Here is a 19,987-nt window from a genome sequence, read left to right as displayed (position 1 = left end):
CCCCCTCTTAGTTAATTCTTCTATATTTCCAACATCTCTCAACTACTACCTCTACTAGAATTAGTTTCTTTTGCACATCATCCTCAAAAATTTCTAAACATGCATCGCTATAATGTTTCTTGACTTCCAAAATTTTCTCTTGGGCTTTTTCCTTGAGTCTATGGATCTTCATGTGTAATGTTTTCATCACTTTATTACAGTCCATAATTTTCTCTATCCAATCATCTAATTTATCTAAATCCTCTACTATATATACATCCATCAATATTTCATACCTCTAGCCTTTGATTACCTATAATGCTTGTAGATCCTTTCCCTAGGTATGCACCTCATCCATTAAGGAAAAATCTTGATTCAAAATTGCTCCCAATTTGTCTGCTATATCCTTCATGACATGTAATAACTTTAAATTCCCTTGGATGATCAAAATGCCTTTTTCTTCAAAAATATCTTGCCATTGTTGATAGGCATTGAAAAATGGGTCCAATTGAACTGCTCTCCTATCCCTTCTCTAAATTGCTACATTTTGAGTTTCCTCAAGGTTAATGGGATCCAAAGGGCCAACAACTTCACTCAAATATCCCTTAAGTATCTCATTCTATTGCTAAAGTGTTATCAACTCCACCCCATCTTGTTCCAAACTTTTGAAAACCTCCTTCATCCCTATTGTTACCATTAGCTTTGTAGTTTTCAAGGTTGGCTTCCTGAGCATGATCTCCTAGATCTAGTAATCCCTAGGAGTCAATTCTTCAACATTAGATTTTGGAGGAGGGATAGCCATGTGAGAAAAAGGGTCCTAATTTTGATCACTCATGAAGAAGGCTAATGCTCTTGCATTCTTTGGAGGTGAATCAGGCTTGCTCAAAACTTCTATTAATTCCATTCTATCCTCCTCTTTAGTGGTGAACTGATGCTTCTTGTTTCTAATCACTTCTTTTCGGAGCCACCTTGGAACATACTATGCTATGGACTTTCCTTTAGAGGATGAATATTTAGCTATACCCTTTCCCTTATCACTCCTCTCTAGGGTCTTCTCCCCTTGTCAAGGCTCTTCATCTGTAGTCATTGTTTTTGTGGAGTCCACAGTTCTCACCTCTATGTCCTAGGAAGTCTATTGAGGTTGTTCAACTATTTTTCATTCTTTCAAAACTTCATTAGTGGATACTTGTTTTGGCTATTCTTTAGGTTCTACCTTGACTTATTTAATTTTTTTATTAGAAGGTAGAGGGGTGGTCGATCCCTTGTCAACACAAAATGTGACCTACAACTAGGATTCTAGAACTATCTTAGGTCCTTGTGATTCAGGGGGCATGTGTGTCCAATCCTCCTATTGAGGTTGATTGGTTGGCATGTCTCTAATCTTATCCCCAGCCAACTTGGTACCCATGGGCATAAAGTCAAAATCTACAATCTTAAAGATATCAGTGCCCTCTACATATTGTTCATCTATCCATTGCTACATCTCATCCTCTGATGTGGTGGTTTGTAATGGTTCATATAGGATAGATGGTGGCATAAATATAGAGATTCTTATTTGTTCTTGCACTATATCACTAGCTAGCTGAGTCACTTGACTCAAGGGTAGATCATCCTCCTCATCCTCATCACCCTCTTCTTCACATTTTTCTAGAATAGGTTTGGGGATGGAATCTTAATCTTTCTTCTTTTTGGCACTAAGGGGGAGGCCTTTTTTGCTTACAAAGGTGGCTAAACCTCTTGAATCTCAATTTTTGCCTTAGTTTGGCTTGGTACAATTATTGGCACTTGAGGATCACCCTAGGCTTGTGTGGCTTCACAATTATTCAGCCCTTATATGTTTTCTTCCTCTTGCTATGGAGGTGTCGAGATTTCTCCTTCTTTAGGTTCAACTCTTTGAGGAGAACTCCTCTTCCTTTTGGCCTTGTCTTTGCCCTTCTAAGCTCTATAATAAAAAACTAGCCTATTGAGTTGGTGTACCATTTCTAGCCTTAGTAGTAACTGAGCTATAAACATAGGGATGATGACCTTTTTCCCTCTACCTTTGGCCGGATGGGCTTGTGCATGAAAGATGACTGTCTCAAGAATTGGATCAAGCTTGAAGGGTTTATTAATCTAATCATGCATCAATTTGATGATGTATCTTACCTTATGGTTGATATCTAAGTTTTCTTCTCTATCAACCTTAGTATTCATGATAGGTAATTCCCCAATTTTATCACTGTTGAACAAAGGATCAACTAACTCCTTTGAGTCTTTTTGTAGTATCTTTAATGAAATCTTTATTTTCAAGGCCTTTTCCACCATATACAAAGTCATCCTACAATAACCCCTTAGTAAAATATCATAGTCATTTATCACATTCATCCAATGATCTTTGATGGCTTCTTCATGTTGAAATGTTTTACCTGCCAAATATTGTACTCTCCTAATATTATCAAAACATGGCCATAGAGAATTGTATTCTTCCAAGAGGTATTGATCCAACTCACACTCAAAAGAAGAGATATCTTTGTATTGATCCACCTAGAAAGGTCCTATCATAATAGGCCACCTCCAACATGTTTTATGCCACTTTCTAACTTTTTCATATGTAGATAAGAGTTGTTGGGAGATCTCTAGGATAACAAGTCTATCATTGGGATACCTCGGAAGCTTCTTAGGTTTAATGGTTGAACCTACCACCCTTAAATATGTGAATGCCCTAAATTGAATATAATAAACCCCAACCAATAATATATGTTCCACTGTATCATTTGATAGTCTCTTTGCATAATCTCCTTCTATGAATTAGACTATAGCAAATATATAGGCATCATTAAAAATTATGTATTCCTTGCTCTACTCTTAGAGTCTTTTCTTTACTAGCTAAGGATAGATGATATATGGCCATCCATTAGCATCTTGCATGCTACCCTTCTTGTATAGCCCTAGATAATCTATTTCTCTTGTGTCCAATAAGTATAGCAAGTATGATGTCATGTAGAATTTCCTTTTTTTCTTCATTACCACCAACTGTTCACACAAATTTTGACTAAGAGTAGAATTCTAGTCTAGTGGCACCTCTACTTTCTTTATTGTTTCAATAAAGTGCACTATGAAGATGTTCAAATGTCTATCTACCCATAGACCCATAACTATACTCAAGAGTATGATCTAGTATCCAATATCTTCTTTCATGTATCCCCTGACTATGTTTACTATACTAGTTTTCCTTCCCAGAGGAGTCTTCTCAATAAGGTACGATGATTGGATTATCTCAAAAGCCTCTTCAATGTGTTCTTGATACCATCTTTCTTCTTGCTCATAATTAATCCTAATGAATTGATCTACGTATGGGAGATGGAACACTTTCTCAATGTTCTTTAGTCAGAGATCTAGAATGATCTCTCCTATTATGCTCTTTATAACCCTCTCCTCAAGAACAAAGTGTTCTACAAGTGTCATAATAAGTTTTGAAGATTGCACTAACACTAAGTCTAAAGGTGCATTGATAAGTCCTAATCAGATGAGTGCAAAGACCATTTGGGACCTCTTAGTGGGTTTGTTTCATATCTTTAGAAATTCTCCCAAATCAGTATCTTCAATCTCCAAGTTGTCATCTTGAAACCTTGATTTTGTCAGAATGCCTTCCAACTTAAACACTACTAGTTTTGGTACCATTTTCTTGCCAAGGGAAGATGATGAAGATGCCATTGAATCTACACTAAAGGAGATCCATTAGTCTAGTATTAAAGGAAAAATGATTAATCACACTACAATGCTATCTTTAATAAAACCCTCTAAAAACTAGATGCTCTAAAAACAAAACAAAAAAAAACTGTTTAAATACCTTTAAATGCAAAAATAAAATAAAAAAATGGCGTACCTATCACATTTGGTAGGTGTGCTTGGTGTTCCTTAAACCATGGAAAACTCTTAAGATAAGGTACATTTATGTGCACCCAATGCTTAACTCTTGGTGCAAAACAAGTATTTGTGTGAAGTTTTTAAAGCGCACATCAATGCACCTTAACTAATGTTCTACTTGCTCAATTTTAGGTTTTTAAATTTTTTTTAAAATGTTTTAATGAAGCCAAAAGGTGTTCATCATCACACCTTTATGATTTTTATTAGTGATTTGTGTTTGTTCTTTTGTAGGGGTGAAGGGGTGGAAACAATGGAGGAGTGCACCTCTTGTGTTACAGAGCTATAGCTAGGGAGGCTTAGCTAAGGTGAATGAGAGTAGGTAAGGAGAATGGAGGACCCCCTAGCTTATACAAGCTCAAGACCCCTTAGTGCTACGCAGCTACACAACTAAGCAAGTGCACATCACCAAGGGGTGATGCCCCTTCATTAAGCATTTTGGTTCTCTAGTGCACCTAGGGAGGTGTGTTGGTGTGCCCCTTTTATTTTATAAACTAATTATATCTCCCCTAAATGATTTTTCAAATTTGATTCCCCGATTGAGGACCCATTTTGGGTCAAAAACCACTAGACAAACCCTAAAAAGATGTAGAGGCCAGACTAGGGTTCCAAAAAGCCAAAAAATAAAGTAGGGGGTCCCCATTTCTAGTCAAAATGAGGTGTGCATTTATGGAACCACAACAAATATCCCTAAAAAATAAGAAGAAATGAAATAGCCATTTTTTCATTAGAAAATATTCATCCGACATGTGTCAAAGACTAATTGAATCATGATTACCACAAGCATATTTTAAGTCTCTTTGCAGTAAAAAATCTTAGAATCTTCGAGCTCCAAGTTTAGTGTGTTTTGTGTGTATTCATTTCCTTTGACATATCATGATGTAGTCTATCAAAACTTTCTAACAACTCAAAAACAATCTTCCACCCCATCTGGCTCATCCATCAAGAATCTCCATGAAATTTGTTTGTCAATCCTTTGTTTGACCAGATGAGAGAATCAATTCGAGGGCTCTTAGCTAGTTGTCCCTTTTGAATTTCTTAGTAATCCTTTGAATACTTGCTTCATGTAATTCATAATGTTTCCATTTGATTCCTTGATGAAGCAATGTTTTGGCATTGGATAGCTTATTTTGAGTCCGTATCAATTTATTAGATTACTCATCTTTTTAGACCTTTTTAGAATCCTTCATTCTCAATACTATTCTTTTCTTTTTATTTTCTTTCTATATCCTGACCACGCTTAGACTTTATGGCCAAGACATTAGTGTTGTTTCTTGGATTCGATCTTTTGTGAACATCCCTTTCATTCCTCTTTTAAGAACTTTTTAGAGACTCTCATGCCAGAAAATGATCTTAGCAATTCCTTCGAGAAGATCCTTCTATCTGAACTAGTGGGGTTTGGACTATCACTTGTTGTCCTCAACCTTGGTTTGAAAACACTTGAGATAATTGATCTTTAAACTTGCAAAGCATCAAGAACTTGTTGATCTTTAATCTTTAATTGAAGACTAAAAGTCCCCAATTACTGAAAGTGACATCCATTCCTCAGTTGGTATCAGACACAAAATCACCAAAATTCTATCATGCCCAAAATTTGGGGCAAAAACACACCAATTTTTTTATTTTTACTTTAAAGAATAATTAATTGAGCTAATAAGTTCATTATGGGGTTTTGATGAATTTTTCTTTGTTTGATTTATAAGTTAAAGTATAGGTACACTGAGAGATAGATACAAGATCTCCTATCGATACTTTAAGACTACAATTCAGTTTAAAAACATCAGGTAGGAATGGGTCGTTATATTTAAACTTTCATTGTTTAAAATAATTAATTGAATTAAGAAAACTAAATTCAATTTGTTAAAAGACCTAACAATTTATTATTTTTAATAACCCCTTAAAATATTACATCCATAGAACAATAGTATTAAGATAACTAGTAAACATAATTTACAATTAATTTTAATTCTACTAACATTAATCAATAAAATATCTATTAAGAAAAATATAATTAATTGATTTGAATGACCATTTAAATAATATAAATCTAGTTATTTGAAATGTTGAATAAAAAAAACTCACTAACTAATATAACGTCTAACATACAATTAAATAAACTTTATTTAAACTTTATTCAAATAATAATTTTGTTTAAATCTATCATCTATTTAAAATAAAACATTCCTAATAATAGCATGATAACTAAAATTTAAAAACAACTAAATAACAATTCTTCAACCAAACTACTTAATTTAATTTAACTTCAAACATACTAACTTAACATTACACTAACACATTTTAACTATAAGTTTTACTTAAACATTTAAACAAATTAACATTCTAACTAAAACTCACTTAGATTTAAAATTAAATTTATAATAGCTAAACTTATCTAACACTAAAATAAAAGCACACTAATTATTTAATATTTAAAAACATATAAACTAAATGACTTTAAACATAACAACTATCTAATTAAAAAAAATTATTTAATATTAAAATTTAAAATTATCAAATCCTAAGTACAACTTTACTAAACTAATCATAATACTAATATTCTAACATAAACTCTTAACCTTAAAACTTTGAAAACATATTATCATATCCAAAGTTTATTTTACTTAAATTATAGTTTACTTTCAAACAATCCTAACATTTAACAAAGTAACTAAACTATCTTAACACTCATTAAAAATTAACCTTTACTAGCTAACAAACCCATCTACACCTAACCCACATGCCATGACCCCAACTAACTTTCTACTTACAAAACATACTAACAATTCTTTTAAAAAAAAATATTAACTTCCCCTAACCCACTATACCCTACTACCTTAACCCACATCCCATATTCTGAAAACCCTAACTTTCTAACCCTAGCCACCCACCCAGGCTCACGTGAGCCTTCCAAAAATGAGGCACACTATCCAAAGACTAGTGTCCCCAATACTTACTCCCCCCCACGTAAATCAAGGCAGCAAGGCACACATGTGAGAGGAATAGGTTAGTTAAAAGAAAAGAGATCCCATCCAATCAAATTTAAGAGGAATTCTAAATCAAATTTCCATGCAAAGCAATCTCGTTTGTCCTTAATTCAAAACTAATGCCTAGGTATAGTGGTAGTAATGATTTTAACTTAGGAAAAACATTTGGGAGATAGGATAGGTAGTTATTCCATAAAGGTTTGTTGGTAGATTAGGATATTTAGGATGTTTGAAAATAGACTTTTCCTTCTTTAATTAATTTTTTATTTTATTTTCAAATTTAAAAGGAGTATCAATCAAGGAATATTCTCTATCATCACAAGGGGAATAATTGTTTTTCCCCATACAAACTCTAGTGAGCATTTTTTCTCTTGGGAGTGTTTGTTTTTTTTTGTCCATATTTGTTCTAAGTGTTAATTTTTTTCATGCAAATTATTTTTTTGACAAGGTGGTGTATTTTATTTTTCTAAATGGCTTCAAGCCAACCATATCAAATTAATCAAGGAAATATTAATTATTTCCTTTCTAACATCGATTATATTCATCAAGTTCAAATATTGCATTTTAAACTAAGTCATAAAATTACTTTGCTTTCTAAGAATTACGAAATACAATAAAGTCCAAATCAAACATTAAATTTTTTTCTTTAACATAATTTGAAACTTAAATTGCATAATGGTATATATCATCATTGTTTTATCAAATTAAACTAAATCAATGAATATGATTACAAAACATAACAATGCCACGGTAACGTAAACATCATTACAACTGATTTATAAGTACATATGCAAAAATTGAAATGAACTAGAAATATCATAAGCAAGGATATTACTCAATCATTTTTTTATTGAACCCCCTAATTCAAAGGATCCACTGAGAAAGAACCAAGAAGAAAACCTAACATTGTTGCCATTTCAACAATAAGTTAACACTAAAGTTTTTACACAGGATTTCAATCCTAAGGAGAATCTCCCAACATAACCAAAATCCATTAACCATTTGAATTTCCTTCTTGGCCCTTAACAAGGGATCCATTACAAATTTTGTAATACATCACGATGATCATGGAGAGAACAAAAACTAAGCAAGAGACAACCAAACTCAACATGAAGATAAATTCAAAACATTCACTCCCATCCATGTTTGCACAATAGGTTCGACATTGAACCAAACTAGGGAGAAGGTGTATTTTTCTAATAAGAGATGTTAGACACAAAACCATAACAGGTGCCCTTTCGAGGCTGTTTACTCAAGAATTTCTATTCTTCCATATCTTAATTTCCAAAACTCATACACATGGTTTATGCTAACAAGTAGGGGCCCATAACACCCTACCCTCCCTCCCTCTTCTTGTCTTGAGAAGAGACTCTACACTGTCAAAGTCCAACTAAAGACCTACTCCCATACATGGCCACTTCTTCCCTATCTGAGGGTGAGTAATGCCAATACAACCCATACAATCCTTCAAAAAAAAAAGGAAAAAAATACAAAGGAAAAACATTTAGGAAAACCTATTTCAATCCCTCCCAAACATACTAAACACACACACAAACATATGTGTGCAAACATAATAACTTAAGTATGAACAACACATGAGCAACATGAGCTGAGGAATTCCTACCTTCAAAATTGGGTTCTAGAAATTGAACAATTTGAGATGAGCATTCCCTTCCTTCTCTTTCTCCTTCAATCCTAAATTGCACTCTAAAACTAGAGGTTGGGTGAACACTCCAAAACCTTTCAAAATTGCCTCTAAATAAGATCCTAAACTCAATCACTCCAAAAAGAAATAACTCCCCCACTTGCCTAAAAGTTTTAGGGTCTTCTAACTCAACTAGACATAAAGCTAACCTCAAGGTGGAGTTAAAGTTATCCAACTCATGATGAAAACATTCAATTTTTGCAATAAAGAAAAAATGGGGTTTTTGAGTGACCATAAAAGTCAACAAAAGAGGCTTGGGGGGTTGAAAATGCCTCCAACCCATACCCATACCACTTAGGTACTTAGATTTTATGATTTTTGGGCTTTAGGATTAATTAGGGACCTATCAAAAGTTAGGAAATTTTAGGACTTTCTAATGACCTCCAAAAATGTAGATTATTCAATAATCCTGATTAGGGTAAATAACTTTGATTACTAACTAATTAGCAAAAAGTTCACTAACCTAGTCCAACTTAGATCTTTAGGTTACTTGGTTAGTCCTAATTGTCATGTTGGAATGCATATACAATTCATGAGTGTCAAGCGACACTAAAAAATTACTGTTACAAAATATTAACATTTAAAGATTACAAAATGATACATTCATTCAATCCATGATACAAATAAAATATGAACAATGGGGTTTGCATCTTTTGTTAGACTCAACCCTAGTTTCTAAAATTGGTACATAGGGTTTAGTTCTATTTTTCTATTAGATTTTTTAGCTAAAATATCCTATACACTCATTGCACACATCAGTAGCTCAAGAAAATCACATATATATATTTAAAAATTATTTGGATAGTTACATAAATCAAAACATAAATCTTTCATATAATTAACTATTTAATTCATTTCTAATCACATTTAATCATTAGTAAATGCATAATCAATATAACATAACTTATTTATTAATTTAGATTAAAACACTAGAATAATCATTGTTAGGCATGCATATACCTAACATCATAAACATCACCAATTAAGGAATACTAGACTATCAGAAAGCATAAAAACCTAATCATCTAGGTACCAAAATCAATACCCTTATCATCAAGTGAAAATGTCTCATACCATTGTCAATGAAATTTTAATATTGAGATAGTCGAGATAATGTAGTAGTTCTCGAATCATTGAGTATTAAAACATGGATGTATTAACTAATCTTAATTTTCATTAGGACCTTCACAATATAAAATATTTCTTCATATCTGTTCTAATCTCCTACAAAAAATTTAACAAATAAATTCATATTTAATAAGTACATGCGAGGAAGGTCTTTAAAAAGTCTTCGACAAAGAACTACCTCTTCCTAAAATTAGAACCAAAAGAGTAGTTAGTAAGATATGTCAAAATAAAATCTCAAGCGCACCTACCCCCTAGAGTGGCACAACTTTGAAAACAAACACATGACTAAAAGCAAACACACAACCAAAAAAACATACTTGCAGAAAATAAACACACTTGTAGAAATGAAATCTATCTAATTTTTTTTTGTTTGGTTCTTCTAGGCTTCAAAGTAGTGTTTAAGAAATTGTCCATTGACTGGAAATGTGACCAATTCCCTCTATAAGGAACTTAGCCTAAAAGTATTTTCTCAAAGAATTTATGCAATTTGATAGGGACCAATCCACAAGCATTGAAACTTGGTGTGGCTACCTGGCTTTTCTTTTTCCTTATCCCAAAGTAGGACAAGGTTAGAAATTTTGAAGGATTTTATTATGGCCCTCTTCTCAAACCACCTGTTGATGAAAACTTGATGTTTAGCCATGTGCTCCAAAAAAGATGTATGTTTTTCATCCATCTCTAAAAGATTCATGAATCTTATTTGTACGCAGTATGCATCTTTAGCATACTTACTCATGAATTTCAAAATAAAAATCCTGAGATTAAGTGGGAATATTGGCTCTTGTCCATAAAAAGCAAATATAGAGATGTTCCTAAAGCATTCTTAACCCTAAGTTTGTCTATCCATAGCACATATTTGAGTTGAGTATGTCAATCTTTACAATTCTCCTTCAACAAATGTCTTATTACTATGATCAAGTTCTTGTTCGTAGATTCGATGAGACCATTCCCTTATGGATAATAATTTGAAGAGAACTTGATAATGACCTAATTTTGAAATGCCCATTGATTTAGGAATACTAATGCAAAATTTGATCCATTATTGCACACGAGGGAGAAGGGCATCCCAAATATAGTAACAATGTGTTCTTCCAAGAAGTCTATAACGACCTTAGCAGTGTAGATTTTGAATCTCTCTACTTTTGTCCATCAAGTGCAATAATTAGTAGCTATTAGAATAAAAGTGTGTCTAGTTGATGAAGGTGGATTGGTTGGACCAATAAAATCCAACACCCACTTTGTGAAGGGGTGTATCTCAAAAACTGGCTATAATGGTATTACAGGATATCTTTCCCTATTAGCACTAGTCTGAAAAATATGAAAAGTTCATACTTGCTCAAATGTGTCTTTGAATATCATGGACCAAAAATAACTTGATCTTAAAATCATATGAGTAGTCAATTCTGCTGAACCATGCCCTGTACCATACTTATTATGAAATTGTTCCAGAACTTCTTTTACTTCATCTTGCACCAAGCACTTTAGGTAGATTTTGATGGCACTCAAAATTGCATTCCCATTTTGAGTGTCTATTTCAAATTTTGAATCACTTTGAGCCCCCTACAAAAGTTTTTTGTTCATATGTAACTGGTTATCATTTCAAGGCTTAGGTGGTGTTTCAAATTTTTAACACCCTTCATTTGACATATACATATTTTTTGTATTGATAAATTGACATTTTGAACCATTTTGTGAAGTCATGTTTTGAGAAATTTCTAAATCTACATTTTTGCCCAAGGGTCAAATAGCGACAAGAAGCCCAATTTTACTTTGAATATATTTTACCTAAAAAATGTTATGACCTACTACTTTGGGGATATTTAATATGCATATCAAAGAACCTATTTTCCAAGTTTCAAGTCATTTTGAATCCGTTTGATTAGGTTTCAAACCCATCAAACTTGGTAGTTTACTATTCTCATGCACTTGCAAATTGTGCAAAATTCTAGAAGGCTTGACCTATCATAACATCTGATCAATTGACCCAAATAATAAAATTCCTTTTGCATCATATTCTAGGGGTTAGAGACTTTCTATGTTCTTAATTTGACCTTATGATGAATCTATTTGATCAGTTTTCAAATGCAATTTCATTTGCAATTTATTAAGTTTCAGTAGTGTCATGAAATGCAAATTGATCAGTACCCCCAATCATGATGTCATAGCTTGAGATCTGTGATAGGTGAGATCGAATGGTTTATACCCTTGTAATCTCCTTCAAAAATACTTTAAGTGTGCTAATTTTCAAGCTTTGACAAATCTGTCTACACACATTCCTAGGTCAATTCTATTTGCAAAAAATGCTTTTCTACCATTATTTCAATATGTAAATTTTGAGTAGCTCACTTTGACTTCTTGCCATTTGCATCCTGTTACTTTTCATTAGCCAAAATCCTAGATTTATATGCTCCTCATGATAATGAACTAGGACCCCAGTTTTCATTTCCTCAAGTTTCAGTTTACCCAATTTTTGAAGCTAAATCCAATGCATTTTCTAGTTTTCTGACATGTTTATTTGCAAGTAATTTTGAGTAAGAAACTTTGGAGGTCGATATCTTTTGACCTTAATGTCATCATGTGATGATATTTGGCTAACATGCTCAATATGCTAGAGAGACAAGATATCTAGGCTTTCGGATCTTGGTTAGGTATTTAAATTAGTTTTTAAAGCTAGGCAATAGACCTTCTAAAGAAAATTTCAAAGCGGTGCAGAAATAATTAAAAACAAGTTTTCAATGGAAAATTTGTAATCAGATTTGATTCTAGTCAGTTCAAGATGATCAATGGATTAGTTTGCAATATCAATTGTTCAAAAACAAATTTATTTTTAGCTGACCCACTTTGGGGTTAGACTGATTACATCAGATTGATAAAAGTGCACATGGATTAAATGGTTTTTATTTTTTATTAGCGCCCAAATTACATTGACATTTTTCTAAACATGGGAAGTTATAGGAATGAGATTGTCCTAATGATTACAATAAAGGAGTTTTAGGGGCCTTTGTGATTAGGCTATCCTGCCAATTTGTTTGAGCCTTTTCCATATAAATTTCCTCATTAGATTGAACCAAGATGCCACTAAGTAAGGGACTGCTCATTCGAGGTGTTGAAAAGAAGGCAACCAAGGAGAAAGATGACTTGACTTTAAATTATGAACACTTGTTCAATGAGTATGAAACAAAATCCAAATTGCATGTCAGCTTGGAAACACAAGTGAAGTTGCTCAAGGAAAAGGTTGTCAAATTGGAATCCTCTTTTCCAAGTGGTGCAAATGTGTCAAGTACCTCAGTTGGTTCTACAGGACCATTGATGATGAGGCATAATATGTATGATGTGGCTACATCTCCTCTTTTCCATGTTGGATTTAATGATGTAAGAAGATGATAGTGGAGAGTCTAAGGCATTGTACAATCAACCTTGTTTTATTTACATGAAAAGATAAGTTTTTGGTTTCTCGAGATACATGGTTAAGGCAAGGCAGCATGTAAGAAGAGCCCTACACCATCAAAACAAGGGCCAACCCACAACATGACACAAAGAAGCCACATAAGAAAGGAGCAAGGCATGTTGAGAGCAAGCCACAACAAGCAATGGAAGGTGCAAAAAGAAATGCAAATTCTAAACAAGGAAAGCTCCAAATGTAGAGAGTAATCAATGGCAATAGAGGGGAGATGCTTCACCCATGACATGAGAGAAGGTAGGGCAGCCTATGCAAGACTGAAAGAAGAAAGTTGTGTGAGCAGCTTTAGAGATATGATGGAATAGGTATAATCATGCAATGGTGTTAAAGGCAGACCACATTAAATGCACAAGCCAGAGCATTGAAGAACAAGCCACCAGTTAAAAGGAAGAGAGAAGTTGTTTAAAGAAAAATCACACCAACAAAGGAAATTGCTAACTCAATCAATCTTGAAAATCAAATGGGGCATTTAATGGTTAATGTTATGACAACTAAGATTTGTGAATAAGCTTGAAACAATCATATCAAAGGGATATATTTGACAAGTCTTCTCTAAAAAGAGTTGGAGAATCTTCGACGCACATATTGTGATGTCAAGGGTGGGTCTTTGTGCACCTAACACACACATTTCCCTTACAATTTGTACTATTATTGCTGCTAATGTTACTAGACCACCTAACAAAGGTAGGTTTGGCATTAAAACTTTGGCACCAATTTAGATCAAGACTATAGAATGACAAAGCAAAGAAAAGTGTTTTGTCCCACATTTGATGAGGGGAAGAAAATTTTCTAGTTTATAAGCTCGAATGCACAAAACAAAGAGAAACTTAAGAGTCCATGCTTGTGGGATGATGTCAAAGCTTGAGGATGATGTGGAACTTGTGTGTTGAGCCTGACCAGCTCATGACAAATAAATTTTTGACCAAAGCAATGTGTGGTTGTAGTGGAGCCATGTGGTAGTCCACCGTAACAGTAGGAGACTGAGGATGAAGGTGTTGCACTCTTACAAAATTTATAAGAGCATAAAGTAAAACAAAGATGGTTACGATGCTCCCAAAATAAAAGATGTCATATGGTCGTAAAGCAAATCTTGGCATCTCACAATGCTATGGTGGTTCACGCATTTCATAAGGTTGTAAAGCAAAATTTGGAGGTTCATGGTGGTACATGAGCATATGGTTGGGAGGGCCTAGTTTGAAGCTTTACGATGTTACAAAAATCTTGAAAATTTCAAATGTTTCAAATGCATAAGGGGATGTGGGACCTGCCTAGGTTGTCTACTGATTAAATTTTGACATATGGCATCAGATAATGATTGATTGGGAGTAAAGAGAAAATGAGAATATAATGAAAATACAAATTCAGAAAAAGTATTCAATGCATGAATTTCAAAATTTAAAGATTTGAATATTTTTAATCTTTTATATTGTTTATACTATATAAACTTTTAAATTTTTCATTTTAATGATTGTTCACAGTCCGAGAGCCAGAATTTCAAATGGACTAAAGGGGCACAATTTTTATCCAAAATAGGCACTCCAATATACCATTGGAACTGGGAGGATATAAATCTTTCAGATGTGGGGTCAATTTTTGAGCAGGTCTTCACTGGTTTGCCCTATAAGCAGATTTGTATTTTCCAAGGCATTCTCAGTAGAACAGGCATAATTCATCATGGAGGAATAAAATTAGTTGGGTAGCAAACATTGAAGTTTGTTGAAGCCTAAAGTGATTCTAAAAATTTTCCTTGGCTTCTAGAGTTCATTTTTAACTAATTTTTGCTATCACCTTGACTTCAAATTAGGCATCAAAATTAGTTATGATTTCCATCAAATATCTAAATCACTTTGTGCTTTTGGGAGGCCAAAATGATGGGGATTTGATATGCAGTTATAGAGAGATATTAGAGAGATGCTTTTAACTTCTAGGAGATTTTTTTCCAAGTGGACACATGTCAGATGCATAAAAAATCTAGGAATTCACTCTCCTTTATATCTTTCTTTTTCTCATTCTTTGTTGTTGTTGGCAATTTTCTCTATGATACCAGTAGGGTTCCAATTTTCACTGTAAAACCAAGGTTGTTATTAGTTTTTCTTCTTGTCTATTGGGTTGTCCTCTAGAAGTGAAGGCTACACATCTACTCTTGTGTAAATTTTCATTTCATTTCATGTATTGTTTCTTTGAGATAATGGAAGTTGATGATAGATTATGTGACATGTCTAAAGTTTCATTTAGTTTTACTAGTTTATGTATTCAATATTTCCAAGGATGAATATAAAAGGAGATTTACAATAAATTATCTTGGTTTTCTTATTCTTTCTCTTAATTCTTTGTATGTTATTAGCTTCGAGATTGAGTCAATAAGGTTCATTTGATTTAAGACATCTTGGATGAGTTGTGTATTAGATCTATTGTTGCTTTTGATTGAATGAGTTAAGTAAATTTTTTAATGATCTGATATGGTTTATGGGTGTATGAAGGGGATATTTCATAAGAATGGAATTTGGGGATTTCAGCTGACAAACTTAATAATAAAGTAATCAAGTTAGGTCATCCTACTAGTAGTGACTCTATGTTGCAATGGATAAGGCACTGATCACTAAATTAGATGCAAGTTGATATGAAGATCATTTCCACAAATCTATTTAATCAAAGAAATTTAGTTCTTCACATTTTGTAGTGGGCTGAAATGAATTAACCTTCACTTAACTTATGGGCTCATAGATTATGATTTGTAGCTATTTTGTTCATATATTATTGCATAAGTATCAGAAGATAAAAGGGTTGCATCTATAGTTAATAGGTTCATATTTATGTTCAATTACACTAGTACCATATATTAGAACCTCAAGGTTAACCCACCTAGGTCTTGCATAGCCTAAAGTGAAGAAGGAGTTATGCCTTATAGTTTGCCCAAGATTGCACTAGAGTGTATCCATCATAGGAATTTTCTAGCCTTAGATGCATTAGTCTGGTTTCTTGGTTATTTTTCAAAACTATTAAATCAGGAGCCAATAGATTCCTTCATAATTCCTCTTATATAACTTTTATCATGCAACATATAGGATTCATATTTAATTTTGAGTCCCCTATATTGTGAGCTATTCATCCAATTGGGGTACTAATTTTGTAAAAGATAATAAACAATATCCTGGTACCAAACATCTGTCACTACACCTTGACTAATATCAACTTGAGATACAACCATCTTCTTCTAATATTTCATATCTATTTCATTTTTAAATTGAAAATTCTTTTCATCTTCAATTTGGTTATTTGCTATCATTTTTTATAAGCCTTGACCTCTAACTAATCTTGTAGGTTGGATCTCTAGATCAAATTCTTGTAGTATCACCATCTATTCCCCTTAATCAATAATGTCTTCATTGTTGGATCAGGGACAATCACATATATCTTACTTCTTAGTATGTAATGGTGAAACTTTTTTATGGCTTTAATTAAAGAAAAATACTATTTATCAAGGTTGGAATAATTCAACTTGGCATTTTTTAGAGGGTAACTCATAAAAGCAATAGGTCTTTCGTCTTCCTTTTCCTTCTTCTGGGTTAGAATCTGAGCACACGAATGTTCTAAAGCAAAGGAATATATTTTGAAAGGAAGCTCATAGTTAGGACTTACCAGTATTGGAGCCATGAAAATGGCCACTTTGATACTCTCAAATAATTTCTTAATCTCTGGAACCCATTTTGTTTTAGCCCCCTTTTTAAGTAAATCATTAAGGGGACATACAATCTCTATGAATCCACTTATGAGTTTTCACAAAAAAATTATCTTATCAATTGTGAGGTGGTGATAACTTTAGAATAGCTTAAATTCTATTAGGATCAATGGAGATTCCCTCTTTAGAGATAATGTGACTTAGGAGCTTTCCCTTAGTGACCCCAAACAAACATCTCTTGGGATTGAGAGATATATTGTATTTATGGCCTCTATTGAATACCTGTCTTAAATCAACTATGTGAGTGCTTTAATCATTTGAAAATGCAATTAAGTCATTCATGTAGATAACTATACACTTGTTTATCAATCCCTTAAAAGCTTTGTCCATAGCTTATTGAAATGTAGCCCATATGTCAATTAGTCCAAAAGGCATTCTTCTGTAGGCAAAAATTTGCTATTTAGTTGTGTAGGTCATCTTTAGCCTATCCTCTTAAATCAACCAATACCTGATTATAACCTAAATATCCATCCAAGAAAGACATCATCTTTGAACCATTTACAATTTTTAAAACTTCATCCAATGAAGGCAATGGGTAGTTGTTCTTTTGAGATGCGAGCTTCAAATTAAAAAAATCCACACAAAGATGAATCTCTCTGATCTTTTTCCACATAGGAACCAAATTATCCACCCACATAGTTTGGCAAATGGAGAAAATGATCTTGGCATCAAGTAATTTCTTGACCTCCTTCATTATTAGTAGTTCAAGATAGGATTAATAAGTCTTTGGCTTTTTTAGAAAGGCTTGGCATCTATTTTGAGTGGAATATCATGCATAAAATTTGTGAATCATATGTCTTTAGTTCTTCATAGCTCCAAGAAATAACATCTTTGTACTCTGTAAGTAATTTAAGCATGTCTTCCCTTTCTTGGGCATTACATGCTATCCCCATGATTAACATTCGAGGATCATCATCAATACCTAAATTTTACAAATCATATTCCTCAATTCCTTTCTCTTTGGTTGTCTTCCTATTAAGTGTTGATTAATCATGATAAAAATTGTGTTCCAACTCAAGTATCCCCTTAGGAATAGTGTTGATTTTCAAATTCAGGATACCATCTTTATCTTCAAGGTCATTATCCTTAGGTTTTTCATCTAGAGTGTCATCAATTTCTTGCCCCTTAAAGTGGCCATTGCACATAATAAATTTGAGTATATATTGATCATCCTGAAAGACTTTAAAGTTTTTGATATTGTCTGAAATAGATGGAGAAACAACCAATTCAATTAAAAATCATTTCAATTTAGTTTACTTTACTCGTTGTAATGCACTAGCTAAAATGGCAAGGGCATCTACCACCATGTTTTTCCTTCTTAGAATGGACTTTATGTTCAAAGCTTCAAAATCATCCATTAAATCCCATACACTTTTTCTATAAGCCAGCAACTTCTTTTCATTATAAGTGTATATTGATTTCACTTGTCATATGACCAATTGAGAATCTCCTTCAACTATGAGAGTTGTGACTCCTTTCTCAAGTGTTAAAAGAAGTCCTCAGATCAACACTTTACAATCTACAAAATTATTAGTACATATAAACTATAATCGATATGCTCTATAGAAAGACTTACCTTTTGGATTGATTAGCTCAATACCTACTCTGGCTCCTAATTTGCATATGAAACCATCAAAGAAAAATATCCAAATTAGGTTTTTCGTACGTACTCTAACCTGATGTTTATTCATCCTTAGCTTCTCTTTTACTTGGGCTTGGAAGGATTGTCTCTTAGGTACCCATTGTAGTCTTTTACATGGTGGACTTAGTGATTTTCCATTATTATTCCTTGATACTAGGAGTGTATGTTTTTCTTGTTTTTCTTAAATTTCTTCATTCAACTCTTTAATCTCATCCACTTTGGGTCTAGTATGGATAATTACCAAAATCCATCCTTGGTCTTTTACATATTACCTTCTTCTTTGAACTTTGATCATTCTAGGTGGAGGAGAAGACAAACCCCCTCCATCTGAAGAGGTGTCATTGTATGATGCATTTAGATCTTCAATCTCCTCTTGAACCCTTTCCATGGAATTAAATATGTTTATAGGATTTTGATTCTTTGTGGGTTCATATTTTGGGATGTTACCATTCTTTACTTCTATCATTTGTGTTAATACCTTAGTAATTGCTTCTTGACATGATGAACACTCAAACTCTGAATGGCTAACTTTATGCAATAAGAAAAATTCTAGGAGAAGTAGTATACTAGGGTTAGCTTCTTCTCCTAAACATTGTAAATTAGCCACCATGTTATCTATGAATTGTGTCACGACCTCATCCCTTGGGGTTAGAAACTTGATTTTTCATCTAGATCATCTAATGTTTTGGTTGAAATTGAATCAAGTGCCATCACTTTATAAGAGACCAAATCTAATTGTAAGAATTCCACTTCATTTGGAGTATTATATTTCATAATAATTGTTTTTAAGTTTGGCTCTTCATCTGTCTTGATTTGATTGTTCAAACCTTTCCACGGTAACCAAAGCTAAGTAAAATTTATGGAAAACCATCACCTTAGGCATTTCATCCATTCTCTACTTGGTAGCAATCCATAGGTTCTAGAAATATCAACCACATGTATATCAATGACATCTTGAATTTGGGGGTGAACTATCAACTTTATCCAAATGTCTTTTAACACAACAATGACTTTTACCTTTGTTTTATCCAATTGTATCACCATTTGATTAGAAGGATGAGGAATAACTCCCAACCTTTGTGCTATTGATAGTGGCATAATATTACTGGAGGATCCTAAATTAATTAGGCAATTATGAAGATTCTTCCCATATATTGTGATGCTAATAAAAATTGAGGGCACCTCAACCTTGTCTTTAAACATAGTTGACATTGCCTCCAAAGCATTGGCTTGTTTGGATACCATCTTTTGAGAAATAGTATTCATATTATGGGGTATCTTTGTATGATCTAGAGTTCTCATTAGTGCATCTCATTGTTGAAGACAATTTTACAACATGTCAAACATAGACATATTGACCTTTGTTCATTTCAAATCTTCCACTATGTTATATTTCTTAGTAGACAAAGCTGGATTTTTTAGGATTGTTGGGACAATTCCTTCATTC

Source organism: Cupressus sempervirens, chromosome 5 (assembly GCF_028749045.1).
Source record: "Cupressus sempervirens isolate cs-2001-9-10 chromosome 5, ASM2874904v1, whole genome shotgun sequence".
NCBI classification, from domain to species: Eukaryota; Viridiplantae; Streptophyta; class Pinopsida; order Cupressales; family Cupressaceae; genus Cupressus; species Cupressus sempervirens.
This window is presented reverse-complemented; position numbering follows the sequence as displayed.